The following is a 21,598-nucleotide window of genomic DNA, read 5'->3' on the forward strand; positions in this document are numbered from 1 at the left end:
ATTTTGTGGACCGTGAGCGTTATATACGTTAGCGGATGTGCGATTATCGCTGGTGTGATAGTGTCTGTTCCTTGCCCGAGCTTCTGCTTCGTTGCGAAGCAAGTTAATAAAGTTAACTTACTGGAAAGAATTAGCTCCATGTTTGAGGGCTTTTTTGGCTGGAGGCTTTGAAAAAAAAAAATGGAAAGGTTCTTCAGCGCAACGAGAAATTGCCGTTTTTCTGGAAGATGGAAGTTTGTAAACGGAATATAGTTTGATTTATGACACCTTTTGTGCTTTGTAAAATAGAGTATCAAACAATAATTCTTTCATCTATTTAAAAATGATTGCTTAGTGGATGGATACTGTAGTGTTTTCAACTACAACTTCAACCATGTGATGAGATTTGGTAGCGAGAACCTAGAATTGTCACCCCTTCAGCTTGATCAAAAGCAGTGTACAATAATTTACCAATCATAATTCATCACGGTACGTAATTGAAAGGATTGTTTTTTAAGTGGCAGTAGCGGTACTGAAGCTGTCCAATTTGCTCCCATTAATTAGTGAGAGGTGTAAAATTATTTAATACCCACCATTTGTTATTTTCTTTTCATAGTGGAAGCTGCGACTACTGTTGAAAGTGTGCTTTCACAGTTTCCGAACATAGAGGGTTTGAAGTACACTTGAAGGCAATTCATTTGTTTCATACAATCATCACTGCACTTGTGAGGCCAATAAATTGAAGTAGTTAATGTTCTTCAATACTAATATGTTGGAAAGAATTCTTATTTATGTGTTGTTGAAGAGTTGAATGGTTTATGTGTGTATACATTCTGTTTCAAACATTTAAGTTATAAATTTAAACCATATTTAGACAACAGTTGTTATAAATTTGTTTGTAATACGAGACAATACCTACTTAAATGAAAGATAATGGGAAAATACACACGAAAACAAGCAACAAACGATTGCACCACTTCACGAGAGAACTAATTGAATAGTTTGAACCACGACTGAGTAGAATCACTCACGGTGAAAACGTTCCGATTTGCTACAGTTGCACTTGCACGACGGAACCAATCGAACTTCTCAAGAGTACTTGCTGGTTAGTGCCCAGAGCAGGGATTTTAAGCAATAAATTGGCCCCTGCAAGTGCAAAAATGGGTGCCGAATAAATTCATAACCAATGCAATCACCCTCTGTAAGGTAAAATTAGCAAACCCATCTGGCCTTGCTGATTGCAGAAGCGAATGAAGTTTTTATCAAGCACATCTTAACACACCGTGGTGCAAGGGAGTATGCTTACCAATTTATAATAACAAACACTGTTACTTTCAAATGGTTAGCATTTTACCGTACAGCTGTTGCTTTTTTTTGCGAAACACGAAACAGAGTAGTGTTACAAAAAGCAAGAGCATTGCATTTAATATGAAAAGGAAATTGAACTAACTTTAACAAAAGAAATTACGTTCCGTGCTGCGTTTCCTATCCATGAGGGTGGTTCTGAAGGGTGTTTGATTCGAAATGGAAGTGGAAAACAACATTTTTCTTTATGAAGTGTATGCCATTTAATGTAATGATGTGCACAATGATTCAGAAAGCAAAAATGATTTAAATCTTTCTAGGGAGTGATTTAATAAAAAAACGCTAAGAAGAGTATCTGTAACTCTTTTTGTTTTAAATCATTCACAAAGAAGTAAATCATTCTAAATAATTCAGATTTAACTTTTCACGGCGACCTTGAACCCAGGTGATTCAATGCTTCACAGCAACCTTTAACTCACGAAATCGCGAGTTAACTCCCATATGAGCTGCCATTTAAGTTTTCCATCGCCGTGAAGAATTAAATCGCGAATTAACACACGATTTAAATCATGAGATGAAGGCCCACCGCTCCGTCGTTTATTTATAATTATTGAAATCTTGAAGAGTCAGTTTAAGACTTAAACCTTCGTTATAACTCTTTAAGTCAGGTTGAAATTCTTAAAAATCCTTTTGGGGCGGTCTGGTGGCATGATGGTACCGACGCTGGTTTTCACCCAAACGGACCGGACCAAAATCCCATCCGGACCAATCCCCCGTACACAGGTTACGGGTAAATAAAGTTACAGAAAGCTAGAAATGGCAAGCCTAGGGCTCTTGAGGTTGTTGTGTCAACATAGAAAAAAGAAGAAATCCTTAAAAAGAATAAAATTTCCTATCTCTAATTTAATGTATCGCATTATTAAAAAAAATGGGTGGGAAGTACTATTTCGGGCTTTTAATTTAACTATAAGACACATTTTTGCGACATCGCAAATTCGAATGGAAAGAGCGGCCTTCCGCAAGCAAATGCAGTTTGTGTTGATTTTGGTTTTGTACAGGCATGCACTTTTTCTGCTCCAGAAGCAATACTGTCTGTGCTTCTTCCATTTGAGTACTCTATCGCTTGAAAGAAGAATACTGGTATCAAATGATGACACTCGTCGAGGACGTCACGGAGAGGCATCAACAATAGATATTGTACAATTTGCAAGAAATCCCATTACGCTTGATCGTAACAAGAGGCGCTACACGTAATTTAAAGCCCAAGATAAGGATCTTTTCCAACAAGAACCCGAAAAACCAGGTCCAGGTTTTCTTAGTCATCGCTTTTCTCGCTTGATTTGAGGCTCTTGTGTATCCTTCGATCTCGCACGGTGGGGATGTAATTTCAGGACCGTTGGCACAACAGAAGAGGACCACAAGAGGATGCAGAGCAAATGCTCGATAGTTTTCCGTACTATGGAGCGGTTTCGATTGGGGACCACCCGGATACGGCTACGGGAAAATTGTGCTGATTCGAGTCCTGTTTGCGGAAATGGAGTGTTAGTTTGTTAGTTATCCTGCCAAACGGGATGAATGCGTGTGTTGGTAAGGCTGTAAGGGAAAGCCCCTCCAGTGCAAAAGGTTGGCTTTTTGCAATAATTGGATTAGAGTGTCTGATTGAGTTTTCTATTTCGGCAAGTTAAAGGAAATGGGAAAACCATTGCTGAATTTCCCGGACCGAGTGCAGGGCCGGGGGTGAAGATATGGTCTGTTGTGTTTTCAGCTGCTGGATGGAAGATGCAGTAGCGAATGGTTTCGTTTCGTCCGCACGTACCTACCTACCCGGTAAGGAAGCAATCAGTGGTTAAGTCGGCTTAGAGGGACTTTTATTGATTGAAAGTGTTAATGAGTTCATCAACGGGACCGTTGCAATTGCTGAGGTATTTCGGTTCCGGGTGTGTTTCACCTTTGTACGAATTATGGTTTGAAAGTTATTTGATATTCGACCTGATGTCTACTGTGGGTTACCGTGTTAGTGTAATGTTGAAGAATGTTGTTTGTTGTAACGTACTCATATGAGACATCTGAAGTTGCTGAGTAGAAAAAAATGTTTTCATTTAATGGTTGGTCTGTGTTCTTCAAGAATCCAGGGCAAACTCATCAGGGCGAATCAGAAGTACCAATAACTAACATCTTATTCCCGGTGATTGGGGACTCTCAGTATTCTTTGTTATTGGCATTGTGAAGTACTCTGGTTGCGAGATCTACTCTTCTACCTTACGGATTTACGGAAAGGGCTATTCAAGACTCAGAGTTGTAATCTTCAAGGAACATCATCTATTGGTATATACACGCTAGTGATGTGCGCGTGATGAATTTCGAACCTCTTTAGTACCACTAGAGGAGTAAGAAGATGTCGGGAAACTTTGAGGTGAAGATTAACGAGTTAAAACCCAAAATGATGGTAGCATCACTTGCGACCCTGTTGATGCCGATATCGAAACAAGCAGGAAGAATTTGCTTTGCTTTGAACACCCAAAATGGGATTATATAAAACATAAATAGACACTATACTCAAGGCACCTCTGAACCATGAGTTCAGTGATAGACCGAAAATCTCAAAGTAACCATAGAGAGGAAAATGCTTAGAAGGATGTTATAATTATATGTGTTAGGTCCTAACAGTTAGGAGAAGGCAGGGGCGATTTTGTGGTAGGACTAATAATAAAAACAAGTTAAAAATTGATTTGTGATCAATCAAAAAGTTTCAATCCTATCGCAAATCTGATCAATTGTAAATTGGTTGATTTTTACTCCCACAGCAGTTATCAATTGTTTCGGTCAGTTTAAAACCAAGCAACATCAAGGACCAACAGCCTTTTCATGCTCAACGCTCTCTCATTTTGTTGTGCCTGTCAACCTTCTGGATCAAAGGAATTGCTTTGTGCTTTACATGAATCCGGATTCCTATCTCAACTGGGCTTTAAATATTAATCCACAGCTGGCAGGTGAATGTCTCTACGGACAGATAAACCCATTAGAAAGACGGGACACATCAATGCAAGAAACCTGCACCGAAAAAAGGTTCCCGAAAGTAGTTCTCCTTGAGACATAAAAGGCAAAGAAAGGAGCAGAAACAATGGACATCACTCCCAGAGGTCCTTTTCATGGACCTAGATAAACAATTCGCCTCCGTTGGAGATTACGCCTACAGATACTGTTGAAATCAATCGTACAGTGGAGTTGAGCAACAGTCGAGTGACGGTGAAGAGGGAAAACTCCTCGAATCTTCCAAGGGGAAAAACAAGAAACTATTCCCTGACGTACGAAAAAGGGCGATGAATGTTTGGCTTTCAGCAACTATTTCTGCACAATCTGGCAAGTCTTTTACAAGTGTGTGTAGTGCATGTCCTTTTTTGTTTGGAAAAGGAAAGAAATGGAAATGGTGGCAGTGGTGCAAAACGTGTTCCGGGCGGGGAGTTTGGAATGTAAGCCCGTTTGCTAAACGGCCAACATTGCCTGGCACCCGCTCGGGAATTGAGGAAGTGCTGAAGCCCATTTGAAAAGGGTCCTACCGGGTGTTTTGGTGTGTTTCGTCGGAAAAGGGATCTTCCTGCCAGGTTGTGTCCTGTCCTGTGCAAGGCAGGAGGGTTGCATGTGATGTTGTGCGCGGTACGGAAAGCAGGAAAATATGTTTCGCTTCCACATCGGTTTTCGGTGTGCTGCTTGTTTCTCTCCCCTCCTGTGTGAGGCATATTGTTGTTGCGGGCACGCGAGCCTGAAATTCGTTGCCCCTCAAAAGTGAACATTGATGATGCAGAAGAGTCTGCCCGGTGTAAGGATACCCGGTTCGAATAGGTTGATTCTTCTTTAGCCGAACATTGTAAAGCCCCGTAGAGGAAGATGAATGCTTTCAGGATATCGTTTGCATGTGTATGTGTGTGTGTGTGTGACAGAGTAATCGCCTTGGGTAAGGGAAAAAGGAACGAAAAATGGACAAGGAAATTTTATTACCCAGCTGAAATTACGCTGGCACGAACCACCGGTAATGGGGTCGTTGATCCCAAATCTGTTCAGCCATTGTCGCAGTTGTTGCAACCGCGTGAGGAGAAAGGTTCTCGCCAGTGCGCGATAAAAGGTGCATTTTCCGTTGCAATGTATGTACAATTCTTGCTTTCAATTGCGCCATAAAAAATTGAAGTGACGAGGTTTGTTTCTAACTTCGTTAGTACTTGTACTAAAAGCTAATTTATATTTCCTAGTTTCCGACTTGTTTTTACTTCATCTATTTATGATACATTCCTTAATTCAACCACCTAGTTTGTTATTTTTCCGTAGTAGCCTTATTTCAGAAACTCTGTAGACAATATAGCAATTTAATTTATGATACATCCAACAAACATTTTCAGCTCTAGTCAGTTACGAAATTGTAAAAAGTAAAATGGATGTCTTATACTGCCAGATTTTAATAATTTACGATCATTATTTTATTGATATCGGTAATATTGCCGAATGTTGCATTTTCCCGAACCATCCTTCCTTATATCACGTTTCTAGAAATTTCCCAACCAGTGTTGGGTGAAAAATTTCAAACTCACCAACATCTGCTACTACCATACCACCCCGAATGTTGGTTCCTAGCGTTGGCTTCACGTGATGTCTGATTTTCGCAGGCAACTACTGCACTGGAACACAACAGCCACACTCACCACCGTGCAGCCAATCGCAAGTGCGCCATCCTGCGGAGGGATAACATTTAGGTCGTAAGTGGTTTTCCAAAGGTGCCTTTTCGCTGCTGCTGCCGTGGCTGCTGCATCAATGTTTCGTAGTAACGTACAGTGCTCACCCTCCAAAATTGCTCATACCGACCGACTCCTGACGTAATCTTAACCACCCAGGAGAGGGGCTAAGCATCCGGTACGGATGCTTCTGTTGCCAGGCAAGGAATGTGAGATGGAGGTTTAAAAGGAATATAGAAAAACGATGCGAAATACGTAGTTGACGGGAGCGAACCCAACGGATAGTAGAGCGCCTTCTGTGCGAAACACTTGAGGGTGATTATTCGTGGAACATAAATTGTTTGTGTTCGATAGGACGAATGATTGCTTGATATTTCGCATTGAAAAGGATGCTTCTGTCGGCCGCTGGAGGACACCGTTTCCCTGGATGGGTAGCAGCCGAAGTAGGTGAAGGTTTGCTGTTTTTCGATTTCTTAGAAGCCGATGGGACGGATGTGGGTGATGTTGGGCGATTGTTGTAGTTGTTTTTTCTTTGCTCGGATGTATTTTATGGGACATCAGTCTGTGAACAAACGAATGCGATTGTTTTCGTTAAGGATGAAAGGAATACCAAATAGAACTTCAATTGTGGGGTTGCGCACGTTTGCTACTGTGCGTTCGAATAGGTCACGACGATTATTGTCTTGTAATCTTTGCGGTGGGTAAAGAAAATGTTGCGCATCATTAATGATGCATGTTCGAAAGGGGTTTTTTCCCTTGCTGCGTTATATATTCTTCTATATTGGTTGGTTGATGTGTTCATGCATATTTTATGGCTGTAAATTTTATCACTTTGTTCATGTCTTTATTGCGTTTCGTTCATTAATCATAGCGTTTTAAAGAAAAGTGCCACTTTAAGCTAGTTCAGCACCGTTAACAAGGACGTTATCCTTTCCGCACACTTTGCAACTAAAATCCAAATTGATTCATTATCTTGCGAATCAGCTTCCCGGTCCTTCCCGTTCCTGCTCCTGCCATACCGTCGCCTGTTACGGGAAGGAAAAATCAAAATAGACGGAATAATCTGGCCAAGCATTAATCAACAATAATTGCTTAATAATGATCCAGAGCTGCTACTGCCGGAGTGCGCTCGTCCCGTGTAGACGGAGTGGCTCACCAATCAATTACTTACGGCTGCCGGAGAATTTGTGTAGTGGAGCATATTGTTTGCTTTGAGCAGCATTCTGCCAACCGTTTCTGCATTTGCTTCGTGCCAGTTCCGGTTCTATTGTTTCGCGAAAGCGGACGGTGCCGTGACCAGGAGAGAAGTTATTCCAAGAACTAGGTCACATGGTAGCACAAAAGGCGATGCTTCAGGAAGCAAACGTGCATGGATGTAGGTGTGTGTGGTTGTTGGTTTTTTTGTGCATGTTTTGCCCAAGAAAAAGATCTACTGGATCTAATCCATCCTTCGCAGCAAGGCGCTCGGAGCTACTGCTGCTGCAAACGCGGTGGGCCGATATTATCCGGAACTTCGGTAATGATCTTTCAACGAGTAGGCCCTATGATGACGGGTGTGCTCGTAGGATGCAGACGGAAAATCATAGCCAGGGATATAAATAATTTAGTTAGCTAGCTTAGGGGGGAAAAAACAAGGATCCTTGCACATCCGCATTGAGTGTAAGAAAAAGCGAAAACGTTTCTTAACAAGCTGCGGAGGAACAGGAAAAAAAATATCCTTATTACAATAAACCCGGAACAAAACTAATGATCATCAGCTCCTTTATTTCGGTCTGGTTGCTTACTCGGTCTACTAGTTAAGGTTTCCGCCTTTTTTGAGATGCGTTTATGCTAAAGATATGCTCCAATCGATTGTTGGTGGTAAATAACGAAAAAAAAAACACTCCGCAAACGAGAATCGTTTGCATATCCTGCGCATTACGGTCTGATGTATTTTTCATTTTTATTTCTTTGAAGAAGCTCAACTTGGTTTTCTTTCTAGCCAAAAATATATCCACGGCGAGGAACTTGAAAAAAAAAACAGGACTGCGATAAAACTTGAGAACGTCCTGCGTAGCTAGGATGTCACGTACGTGTTGTCGCCGTAGCTACAAACGCTGTGCTTTGGGGTATGTTTGACATATTTTCCATCGCGCTTCGTACGCCTCGGTGCGGCATGTAATTTATTTGTTTTCTTTCTCAACCGAAAACACCGCCCAATGCCGGGATGGCACAGCTCGCCAAAGTTGATCAGCAAACAGACACCTCGGAATGGATGATAAGATGACATTGTTGTTGAATTATCCTGCTTCTGTTTCGGTACCGTTTGGTTGTTGGAATGTTTTATCCTAGGCGCATGGTACAGATTGCTGTTTTGACCGTTTCTTACAAAATTTCCAAATGGTAGGGGAAAAGTTTTTCATTTCACGCACGTTATCAGCACAGTTTAGCTTATTGCCAAATGGGGACAATGTGGGGTAAATACGATGGAGCATCCAATATTTTGTTTTGTTTTATGTCCACTAGCGGCATCGTGTTTGGTGATGTGATTTATGTGATTTATTGTATGGATTATTCTACGAGGCATGGTACTGTTTTGCTCGCTGGACAACCACAAAAATACAAATAGTTGATTCCTTCCAGGAGGAAGCGTGTTGTTGATTGAATGGGTTTTATGTTGTTGAGGTTTTTAAAATGTATTTGGTAGTAAAGTTCAATACCAATGCTAGCTATGGATATCCCATAATCTGTGGTTCAACGACCATGCAATTCACACCGAAATCAAGCGCCGGGCATCGTCAAGCATCCAGCCAAGTTATGATTATAATTGTTTGCTTTGCTGCTCGATGAGATCGGGGCTTCTTGGAATATTGATGGAATTTTGGAATAGAAACGATAGCACCATGCTATGGATATTAAATTGGTTCTCTCTTGGCCCGGTGACTAACAACAAGCAACACTATCTAATCCCTCGATTCGATCAGAACTCATCTCTTGATGCAATTCATTGCATCCACGTTCAAGAAGTGAGAATTAGGATTCTGAATCCGTTTGCGTGTTTCTGCTCGTACTTCAAACATTATTGTGGAGCGGAATGAATGTTTACGGACCAGTATAGCAAATCATTTGGTTTCAGCAGCGCTGTGCGAGGAATACGAAATCATATTTCTGATTAAATTGGCTGCAAACCACTTTCTTCACAACATGAAATAATTATAACTGCAGTAAATTAAGTAGAAAGTAGGTAGATCTTTAAAATACGGCAGCTTTCTATGTAATACGGATGATATTGTAGTGTTTTTTTGAGTTCGTACTATAGAGCTATCTACTTACATACCTATCTGGCCTTGACCAACTGCTAGAGAACTTTAAACCGCTCTTAGTCGCCTACAAAGACTTTACGCTCTAAGTCGTCCAGTGTCATTCTAATGACATGGTCAACACTTTAAAACATGGTTGGTTTTGTTCGTTTCAGAATAGTGATTTCATCGTACAATTAATAGAATTTGTTATTGGGTCGCTTCGTCTACTGTTCTTAAACTCTTCCAGTACTATAGAATAGTTAGATAACACTCATGCCTCGTGTACGAGCTAATTGTTTGACCCCAAACAATGTATGTCAAATTCAAAATAACTGGTTGGTTAGTTTTAGTTGTAAACAAAAGTTTACGATAATTACTTCTCTGTAAATATCAGAGACATTTTACCGATTTTACCAATCACTTTCCAATACCAATCAATATCTTCTTTTGCGTTTTATAGTAAATACCTATTAAACCTGCTTGAGCATATTTGTATTGTAGTAAAAAATTAATTAAAATTGATTGAAATCTCATGGTTTTAATAACTTGAGAAAAAACATCAATCAATCAATAACCCACATAACGGTTGGTTCGATATGGATCCATATCTCGCAAACCATCAGCTGCCCTGTGGTGCGTTATCTTTATAGTTTTTAATGGAATTTATGTCTTTTCCCGAGATTTTTTAACGTCCACTGCACAAACACCCAATCGAGACCGGGAGGTCCAATAATTCAATGCGTTTGGGCCCATTTTCTGTCCCCGATCGTGATTTAATGGCTCTCGCGCAGCTTTACGGGCACGCGCGGCAGCAGTGCGGTGTACCATTTCATTTCGGGCTGGTGACAGCATGGGTGCACGCCACATGGTCGCCTGCCGTTGCCCATAAATGATGTCATATTAACGGTTTTAATCGTACCGAATGATAAATCCGGCCGTATACAAAGGTTGAAACAACGTTGTTTTGTTTTGGCCGTGGCTGTGGGGCCGTTCGCTTTATACGGGAGGTGTTATGTTTTCTTTTTTTGGGATTTTCTTAATATGATGATTTATTGAGTTTCGTATGAATCAATTCACCTCCAGCCACACGCGCTTTGGACCGGTAGGAGACGAATGTTCGCTGTTGTGGGCCATAAAATTGAAATCTATATTCGAAAATTGGCTGGTATTGAGACATTTTATTGATTCCCGACGGAGGTGAAATCATCGAAGTGAAACGAACACAGCTCTCCAACCTTTGTCCAATCAAGTTTTTTTTTTTTATTTTACGGCACACAAAGGCAATCTTTCTGTCGCCGGTCCGGTGCCGTTTTGCTTTTGATGTTAAAGCGCATATTGTACAACATTATAGCGGGAATGACTGTTTTAAAGCCTAATATATTAGAAAAATGCTTGTATATTTTTTCCGAACCCTCTTTCTAGCATGGGCACCTCCGAAAAGTGCAACTGGTTTTTCGGTATGAAATCACGGCAACGCCAGTCGTTGCAGCAGCTGCTGGTCCGATGCATCTCTCGTTGACACACGGGATGCAATGGAAAGCATGGTGTGGTGTTGGCACGCGCCATCATACCATTTTGCTTCGGTACCCGGTTTCGAGCGCAGGAAGATGGGAAAGAACGAAGAACGGCGCGCATCATGAGATGCGGTGCAAGACCTGCAACATTGTGCAGTGCAGTGAGAAGAAGATTCCAGAAAGGAAACGAGCAGCATATTTGTATGTTTTCAATTATGCTGCATCAATGGAGGGCTGGATTCTCGTTTAGCATTTTTGTTCTCTTCCTTTTACCGCACGGTTGCATGCGGTGCAGCATTTGGAGATGATTATCTACAGCCCAGCGGGATGTAGGTGTAGGCCGAGGGTGTGTATGTGTGGAATCGAGATTAAATGGACCATAGACGGACAGCTGAACAGCATGGTACGAGTGAAGGTTTAGTTGTTTCGGCATGAGGCTGAATAATTGCAGATATTGCCGGGCACATACCGCCTTCACTGATGTGGGTCGGTCGTGTGGGCTATCCATTACATTCTGCCATTCCCGAATGCTGTTCTTAATGCAATTGTTTGGTTAGTGTTTGATTTTGTCGGTGGTGAATGGGGTTTGGGCTACAATTATATTTCTGTGTGAAGCCTTTTGTTATAAAGCAGATGTTTGGCAAAGTAATGTGAAGCTATACTGTTCATTTCATGCCTCTTAAACATCGTAAACTGCAACGATATAAAATAAATACGCAAATGATGTTTTATTTGTCACTAATACACTGATGGAAATAATTATAAACACAACCTGTTTTTATTTAATTGTTGCATTTTTTTAGTATGGAATTAATTAAATATGCATGATTTTTTTTTGGCTATATCGAGTAGCAAACTGAATTTCCCTATTCCCAGTAAATGGTACATAGAAATCTTCATACAAAACAAAATACTTTTTGGAATGAATTTGCGTTTAAATAGTGGAAATGGGAATTTTCATAGCCCGATTTACTATTTTTTCTCCACACTAAAAATACAGTTCTGTCAAGTTGTTTTCTTTTGCTATCTATTTATAATTGTACTACAGACTGGAACTAGAAATTAATTTTTTTCGAAGATAGTGAAGCCGAGTTAAAAGAGTTAGAATGAAGATTTGACTCATAATGAGAGAGATTTCAAGATTTCAATAATTTCAAAAAAGCGACGGAGGGCACTGTGGCCTTTATCGCATAGTTTAAATCGTAAGTCAACTCGCGATTCAATTCTTTACGGTGACCTACAACTTGCGATTTAAATCGTGAGTTAAAGATCGCCGTGAAGAGTTAAATCTTAATTATTTTAATTGATTTAATACGTAAAATAGTAGAGTTATAAATACTCTTATTGGAGATTTGAATTAACTCACTCCCAATAAAGATTTAAATCATTCATTCTTTCTGAATCATTGTGCATATCGCTACTACTACACATTGGTTTTATAAAGATTGTTGTTTTTATGTGCATAAAGTCGTACCAAAGCGCAAGTTGCCTTAGTTCTTTTTATCTTCCTTAGTTAAAATGGGGTGATTTGCTACCCCTTTTAATAGTAGTTATGTACGCAGCTTGTAATCTTGTGTTAAATGTAAATTTTATTCCAGGTATCCTTTATTGTCTTGAGCCATTGGAATAATTACATAATTAGTTATAATTCATTCTGTGTTTATATTCATTTCCACCACTGTTTGTTCATTACAATTGAGCGAAAACTAGTTTTTAAGTCTCTTTATTGCATAAATCATTGTATTTTATGAATTTATCTTGCTTCGGCATAAATGTTTAACACATCATAAATACATAATCGCTCATTTCCCAATAGCTCATTAGCAGCTATTGTTATGTTTTGCTTGTTGTGTTTTTCTTTGCACATGGCAGAGGCTTAACATATTGTCATGTATTAATTTTCATGCGTATTCATTATGTGCACTCGTAGCAATTAGTATGCAGTTTTCAGGCACGATGTACACACATTTGGGTTTTGTTCTGGTCGATATGAAGCGGATGGGTTTGATATAGCTATCGTTCTACTCCCGTGTACGTACTACACCTGCTGCAATTATTTCCTAGGCGCAGAAACATCGATGCAAGCGCTAGTAAAACCCCTTGAGCGTATAATTTGGAGCTTGATTTACATATGCATTATTGAATTTTGCAACATTTCAACAGCAGATACGAAACGATGTTTTCGTGAGTTGCAAACATTACCAGAATAAAATTCAAGCTACCTGTCGTGCATTTTTGCGACTGTTTGCTTGTTTTCCATACAATCCAACATGTTTTCCCTTCCGTTTCCTGTCTGTATAATAAATTATCCGCTTTGTTTTTGTTGGTCTCTCAGGTGTGAGTGTTAATAAAATGCACAAAAGAACTAAAACATACGTAACATGAGTCGGATGAGCAGATACGGAATGTTGGAATGTACAAGTTATTTGCTCCCTTACGCGCGGAACAAATGAATGCTGCCAAGGGGCAAACAATTTTACCTTAATTTGGTAGGAATTTTCAATATCCAATGTTTCGCAATTTGACGCTCCGTCCGCGTACAACCAGGAGTGGTTTGCTTTCACATATTTGCTGGTCGTACGAGGTAGGCAATCCTACGCATGTTGTGGGTTTCGCTTAATGTTTGAATCCAGTAATCAGCATGGCAGTGGGCGGTTAAGCCTTTTGGTCGGGGTTCCAATAATTATTGTTCGACCTAAATGATCCCATTCAGTTAGGGAAGATTTTGCTACGTTTTCAAATGAAATTAAAAACTATCGAAACTCGTTCATGAAATTGGGTATGTTTGAAGTTGTTTTATACGATGAAGTTGTTTAATACATTTAAAATATCCACGTTATTGAGTAGTCATTTAGACATGGTAGAATGAGGGAGATAGTCAAAGCAAAACTTTATGAAAGATGATCAAATCCAACATGAATAGCATGAAGTTCACCATTCATTTGATTGCTATTCATTATGATGAGGATAACGCGATGCGAAGTAAACGTGGGACAATTTGGGGCAGTTTTGGGGCGAACGCGGTTACGTTGTATAGATCCACGCCGCATGTGTATGAAAATTCGTGAGTCATTAATTAACCTCCTGCTAGGATTCCTGGTGAATTCGTATGCGAGGTGGAACGAGAACAGGAATAGAGACATTTTCGCATGTTAACAATTTAATCAGTGAAAGGCACTAATCGATATTGCCCTGCCGGGGTGGCCGCAGAGCTGTTTCGATGAATAGCCCGGCGGTGAAGATTGGCAGTCTGAAAGGTCGCGTAACATCGTTTGAAACACTCTTTTCATCGTTTTGCGCATCCGAATCACAGATCTTTGGTTCGGCATGTGTGAACTACTGCCGCTGTTGGGTCGCCTGAAGCGAGAGAATGTATCAGGTTTGATGTGACCGCCTCATTGGGCATGCACATTTCTGATGAGATATAAGCGTGCTCCTCATAGACAGACGGGATTAGGCTTTATCAAGCATAGTTTGCCCTTGGGCGAGGGCTGAGTGGATGTGTATTGGACATTCAGGTGTAGGAGCTCAACCACAAACCACAGTGGTATTGTGGAGTTGAACAATTTCTTTTCCGTTACCATTCCCCGAACATCGCCTCGGATTCGGATGGAACCACCTGAAAACCAGGCAGTAGACTGAGTTGCCGTGCCTGTGTATGTCGGTTCAACGATAGGACAGATTATTGTGGCGCGCTATTGTGGTCATGGGAACCGTGAGAACCGAGACTTATGTCGTTATCGCGTTGTTTGCCGCAAGATCTTGCCAGCCACGGGTTCTGCCAGGATAGTAAGATAAAATTTGGACCAAGAAAACAGCTCAGCTGAAATCCGCGCGAATTGTTTTGTGTACCCAGTGAGCGCTTAGTTAAACCCGTGCAGATGACGCCGGTGCAGCAGGGAATAATGATGGTTCCAAAGGAAATGTTGGCAGTGTCGGAAAACAAAAGGTAAGCTGCGCTAACGCTCAAGTGTTTAGGATATTGTGCGCCATTGTTTGCGAGATGCTGGTATCGTTTATCTGTATCAAGGGTAGCCGAATTTTAGGTTTGGATGCCTGTTCGTTTTTGTCCTTTACGTCTTTCATGTACACCACCGGATGCAAATGTTGTGTGGCGCGAGAGGCATTGTCCCTCATCAATCACACTTTACAGATCAGCGACGAATTCGTTACGTATCTATTGTCCATTTTTTATATACGCATTCTCAGTAAGCGAATATCGAATGTCCCTATCTGCAAAACAACGTTCTCCGACGTGAATTTTTGGAGGTTCTTCTCGTTTTGCTCGCTTGGATATGGAATTGCAACTGCATGTCAAATCATCAGCAAATTATCGTTTGACGTGAGGAGGATGTCTTGTCTGTAGAACGGCACATTCGGAATATCCCATCAGTTTTAGTGCCGTTGGAATGTTTGGAATCTAAGAAAATATTGTTGGAACATAAGAAAATTGTGTGAAAAGAAATTCTAGAAAGAATTTATCAGTATTTTTATACAATTCCTCAGTGGATCTGAAGTAATTTCTGAGGGCAATATGGACTGCATTATTTTTTATTTTATAGTCACATTTGAAGATAGATAACTGAGATATCTTTAAAAAGTATAAGATTAGCTTTTAAATTACCTTCACTACAATATTCTGACTTACTATGTTGTGGGGTTTGAAAATTTATTTTCAAATTGTTTGCCAAACTACGTAACAACATTTAGCCTTAGTACATGTTGTCTAGCGAATAGCAAACGATTTTGTTTGCTTTGTTACCGTTGGACAGGTACGCAAAGAACAATTTCGCTTAGAAGAACCATAGGCCTTCATTTCGGCATGTACATTTTTAACGCGAGGCTACCTGCTGGTTTGTGCCGACAAGCTTTCCAAGCCCCAGCGGCCCCATCCTCCCCCGAACGGGTAGAACTCCCTTTTGATCTGGGCAAGCAAGTCATGGGATCGATAATTTGCTGGCCGTTTTTCATTGCACCGTTCTTCTTGCCCATATAGAGCACGTCGTCGCCCTAGACGGGGGGCGCATGCACGTGTATATGGCGCGTTCTTTGGCGCATCATTATCGAAACGATGGGATAGTTTTTTTTTTCTCCCCTCCCGATTTGTGTGCTGCTGCTGGAACAGTTTTTTTTCGTTCTACCTTTACCACGAAGGAGTCACGCCGAGACCGCCGAAACGGAGTGATGGTTTGCGATGCATCAGAAATGTGTCGCCCGGAATCGGTTAGAAAAAGGGTTGAAGGGTGGAGGAGAAAGTATGCGAGGGACGGGAAAAAAATCGAATCACTGCCCACGACACGGCACGGTATTCGGCCACAATGCACTCATTAAGCCGTGCCTGATCTCGTTTTTCGTCCTGGTCGGTGTTCGTCGGTTCCCATTGCTTCGCTATCCTTCAATTGCCCACAGCGCGGAATTGTCCCATCGATGCCGACAGCGATATATATCATGGGGAGGTAGAGTTCTTGTAGACCACGGTGCATGGTTGCTCCTGGTCAATCGTGCCCGGTCGCGATATCGTGACCAATGCGGCGCACTGACCGGTAGGATACCTTTTATGGTGCATGATGTTGTCCTGGTTCCTCCTGCCGGCGTGGTTGCCGACTCTTATTGGACATGGTTGATTTTTTTTTCTTCCAGCTTGGAAATTAAACCAATTTACCATTGAGGACAATGTCGAGAGCCCGTAGTGAACGTAGAATCTAGAAAGTGATCCTTATTAGTAAAGCATGATTGCAAAGATTGATCGCGGGGCAGTCTGATGGTCACTCTGTATCCTTTCACCTGAGAGTGAATAGTTTAAAACATGCATTGCAAAACTGTTATGAAGCTTTTGATTATTTGCAACTCAACTGATTTTTCAGTACGTCGATGGAAGTAGTTTAAATGGAGCATGTCATTAAATAACGTTTTAATATTATTGGAATCTTCGTACAGGACTTGCTTAAATATATATTTTTTTAAATTCTTATAGCCATACCTTAAGTTGATGCAACTAATAGCTATATCAGTTCCTGGAATATGACAGAATACTTGCATTGGGTTAGACATTCATTCTGCATGATAAATTTATCATCAGTTCATACGATTTTGTATTGCGTTGAATCTATTTACACAATAATTCACACCCCATTTATATGATCTATATATCTTCGTCCGTTTTTGCACCATTGAACACTGTCAATGTTGTTTACTTCCCACTATTTCATTTGATCATCATTAAGGCGCTTCATTGCTAAATTCAACAGATCGTTGATTTGCTCTTATTGATTTCCAATCCCACGAATGTAACATACCGCGCTGGTAATCGATCGCGTCAGTACGCTGAAGTGTTGTGTGATGTTTTCAGAGGCGCTGAAGAGCACGCTCCTACAGCCACTATTTGATGGTGCTCCACGCGGGTTGGAGCTGGTGCACAGCCCGGGCCAATCAGTTTTGATTGATCGGCGATGATTTATTGCAGCCCACAGATCCATTGTCGGTTACAGAGCGGGCACTACGATAACTGCTACGGGAACATATGACGTGGGGAGGATCCCACGGGATGAAGTGCTGTTTATGCATCCATTTGGTGGTGTTGTCGTACCGGACTCTACAGTGACCTATTTCTATCTTGAACTTTTCACGGTGAGCAACTGGACACACTGGAGAGTGTTCCGTTTGATGTGTCTGGGCTTCGGGGAAGTGTTCTCGTTCACGCGGGATTGATTGATTAAAATACGTCCAATGGGGAAGCGGGTTTTGGGAGTGCTAAGGTGGCTCGTGAGTTCTTCAATAAGTCAAATACGATACGATTTATGGAGCGTAAGGCGCGTGCTAGCTTGATGGGCGTGATGCTTCTTCAGCTGCCAAAGAAACATGCCATGGTGGGGAGAAAAGAACAGAGTGAAGATTAATGGTGTGGGAATTGGAGACGCAGATCGAATATGTGAGTATTGTTGATGTGGGGGAAAAAAGTTCTCACAAGTTCAGCTACTGCTCCAGCTCTAGATACTGTGTTTGGGCGGTTATCATCTCGCCGAAGGCGCGGGAACTTGGGTAGCAGAGCTGAACTACATACATAAATTATGATTAGTTGTATTGACTGGAAAGCAGGAGTACATGATTATGAATGACATTTCTCCATACTGTCGAAGGAGAACACGTACTTTAGTGTCACGCAGCTTCCTGAAAGTCTAGTGGAGTGATCAATAAAAAAAACCTTAAACCATATTTCATACAAAACAAGAGCAACAAGAATAACAACATTCCTTTTTCTTATATTTTTATATTATTGATCCTATCTATCAAACTAAATTATTCTCATTTAAACTTCCATAACGCATCTGGAAAAAGAAACTAATGTTTTTCATCTGCGTATAAGAATTTATTTCAACATTAAATGTATCAAATGATTGCAATTGCAATTCAAATCGATTTGCAGCTTGACTGCATCAAAGCAATGCGGTATATTAAATGAAGAGCTTGATTTCTCTTTTGGGAAAGCATTATGAAACGTTTACGACAAGCATAAGTTCAAGTGCAATTATATCAAGATCACTAATGGATCGCACATTCGGTCACGATTGGTTGGGTTTTCCGACACAGAGGAAAATCGATTTATAAATCATTGTCTCCATTCGATGTCAAGGGTACAGTCACGTTAGGTACGCCTGAACAGTCCGTGTGTGTGTGTTCACATACACACGTGGTCCTTTTGGGATTGGAATGTTGCCAAAACTTCCGCCCCCCCGAAGCACCCGTGAGCATTCGATCGATCGAATATTGTATTAAATAAACGTAGTGAAGCCGAAGAACTTCTGCGAGACGCAAGTCTCAAAACTTAGCAATGTTCTTCAGGAAGCGAACCGAACTTCCGACGACATATTAGTATATAGGGATGAAGCTACTCGGTCCTCGGTCCTTCGTTCTGGGCTTTACCTCCCAATGCAGTATGTACGGACGATCCCATTTGTCAGCATTGAACCGTAGCAAATAATCCGCTCGATTCGCTACGCGCGCTCCCTGTCCGCAAAGGCGCACAGGAAGGAGTAGCCGTAAGATGACATGCTAGCCCGTGCACATACACCCGTACTATGTGAAGAGGTTCAACGAAGCTTTGCGAGTGGGATTTGTTTAACGATACGGTTGGCGTCCATTCCTCATAATGTTGGGTTATCATTGGGGTTTCCTCACGGGGTTTGCCCACGTGCAGATGTTTGTCGTTTCCGCACGTTGCGTTGATCCGGCAGGGGGAGCTAGTTTATCTTCATCATCATTATCATGATGCTCAGTGGCCGCGCGACACCGGTAATTTTACATGATGCATTTCGATTGTTTAACCTAAGCGGATCGACCGGAAAAGCTTGTCTGGATAGTTTGTTATCTTTCTGATGTACCTCCCAGCATTTTGCGCCAAACGTGTTTGCTGATCAACCGTATAGATCCACCCCCTGTAAATGGAGTCTCATCTATCTTCAGCATGGCATGGTGGTGGTTAGACAAGATTATTTTTAAGAGTCCACCAATATGGAAAGATCCAATGGCAATTTGAGACCTGCCGGTTGTGGCGTGATTTTCTATGCCCTTGGACGATTTGTCACGCAGGTTGAAGTACTTACCGATGTTCTCTCTAGATTGGATGTCTTGTTTTGTTTTGCCTGGCTGTTATCTGCCTCCGGTGAATACATCCAATCGTGTGTAACTGATGTGTATTGTTTATAAATCTTTTGAAAAATAAATAACTACACCAGAGATGGGATGCTTGTACGCCTAAGGGTGGAATAAAAAACCAACCCGTACGCTGCAAAACAAAAAGATAACGAATAATGGGCGAAGGTTTTTATTTGTTCGATACTATCTCCAGCAGAATTCACCTGGAGCAACACGAACCATGTTGAACGTGGTACATCGAGCGAAAGTACGCATCTCGTCTTGCAGGTAACTCTGAAGGTGTTGGGAAGGTATCCAACACCAAAGAGACTGAACGCGCCAGGACCCTTCTAGCATCGTCCAATTCCAGCGGCTCTTGAGTAAATGATGATTGATGCGACCCGGTCGCGCGTACTGTGCCCTACTCACGGTGAAAGGTAAACAATGGATCGCTGTACGGATCAATGCTGCTGCTGCTCTTAATGGTGGATAATTTTTCTCCATTTTCTTCGTCCGCTCCAACAGCATCCTACCGATGCCGCACGGAAAGAGGAGTAGTTTGCCTTTTGTCGGAATAATTCATTCAGCATGTGTGTGGTTGTGTCCGTGTTTTTTGTATGCATGGTAAAGGAAGTATGATGGCGGTGAGTTATGGTCATGAATGCAAAGCACATCATGATGGATGCTGTATTGATGCTCGCTAATGGTGATAAGGGCTCAACAAGTGTTGTTTCAATGTACAATATTTACCCTTTCGGGTGATGTCATGCACAAAAGAACTGTCGGTAGTATCTTTGTTATTCAAAAATATTTATATGTGAAGTTTGTGTAGATCGTTAGCTAATTTCAATAGTTATTTATGGAAAATTTAAAGTCATTCCAATGCTCCATAATATCAAATATTAATTTAAGGAATTCTGTCTACCATTTTATTAGAATTTTGAATTCTAAACATAAAAACAGCGGATAGTTATTAATATTTATGAAGCTATTAGAATACAATTTGAAATTATGTTGTAAATAATGGTATTTATTATTACACGACTGTAATTGTTAAGAGCAGTCATGAAATTCACCAATAAAATTGGAATGTACATCAAAATCAATAAAGGAATTACGTTTTTCGTACCGATTTATTTATGGCCACAACTAGTTGTTATGAATTACGTTTTCCTACAGTGTAGCATTTCCTTAGCTCGTTGCACGCCAACAATGTGTGGTGCTTTTGGGGAGAGAAAATATATATACAAATAAAAATAAACTAGCATTAGTCGTTCGTCACGACACGAGGCATTTTTCTCAGCGCTTGGGACCGTTTCGCTTGTTTGATCGAATTTTCCTCCAGCGAGCAGCTCCCCGTGTGTTGGGCAGGGACCGGCAAAGAAATGGAAGATGCATGGAGCTTAGTTTATTTATTATTTTTCCAACCGCAACAACAAGCTTCCCCATTTGCTTCCGTTTTGTGTATGTGTGGTACTGCTGCTACCACTGCTTGGCCACCTTTCTCGAACGTGTTTTCTTGCGTGTTGTTCGGTTTTGGGTGCAGATATGTGTTTACTGAAGATTGGTGGCAAAAAAAATCTATTTTCTTCATGCATTAACGTCTTCTAGTCTAAAATTGGCTAGATCGTGTGTTTATGCAGTAATTTCTATGTCTTGGAGTAATTGTTTTGTATTTTAAACATTTAAGAAGTTAGATCAGAAAAAAAAGTTCAATCTCTACATAAAAAGGAACCAACTTAGGAAAAGAACCTAATGCAAACTAAAAACGTCTGGCTTTGGTTTGATAGTTCTGCCTAAAGCAAGCGACCAAAACTGGGAACGTATCCAATTTCGATTTCTCGTCTCTTCGGACCACCGTTTTTCACCACCGCGAGCGGTATCCGGACAGTTTTTATTTTTCCGGAACAAACTGTCGCCAAGCGGGGAAGGTTGATTGGGAAATTCAACGAAATTGGATTCCATAAGATAGGAAAGAGAGGGCACGGGTTTTTTTCCCGTCCCGTTTTTTTTTTATATTTGAAAGAATTCAAAATATGCTTCAAAGGCGGATTGGCAGCCGGTGAGATAATTTTTCCGCTCACAAACCCGGCATTGCATTTCTTGCATCTCTAGGGTGCGCGGATATTTGTTTTTCCCCGGCCGAAAAGCCCTGAAAAACCTGTAC

The 21,598-nt window shown here is 41.1% G+C and overlaps 1 protein-coding gene across 1 annotated transcript in view; it reads left to right on the plus strand.

The window, feature by feature from the left end:
- The window catches only part of LOC128710895 (E3 ubiquitin-protein ligase TRIM9), an 86,188-nt gene that overhangs the window by 8,020 nt on the left and 56,570 nt on the right, over positions 1-21,598 (plus strand). The gene's annotated exons all lie outside the window — the stretch shown is intronic.

The sequence above is a fragment of the Anopheles marshallii genome, chromosome 3, assembly GCF_943734725.1.
Source record: "Anopheles marshallii chromosome 3, idAnoMarsDA_429_01, whole genome shotgun sequence".
Lineage (NCBI taxonomy): Eukaryota > Metazoa > Arthropoda > Insecta > Diptera > Culicidae > Anopheles > Anopheles marshallii.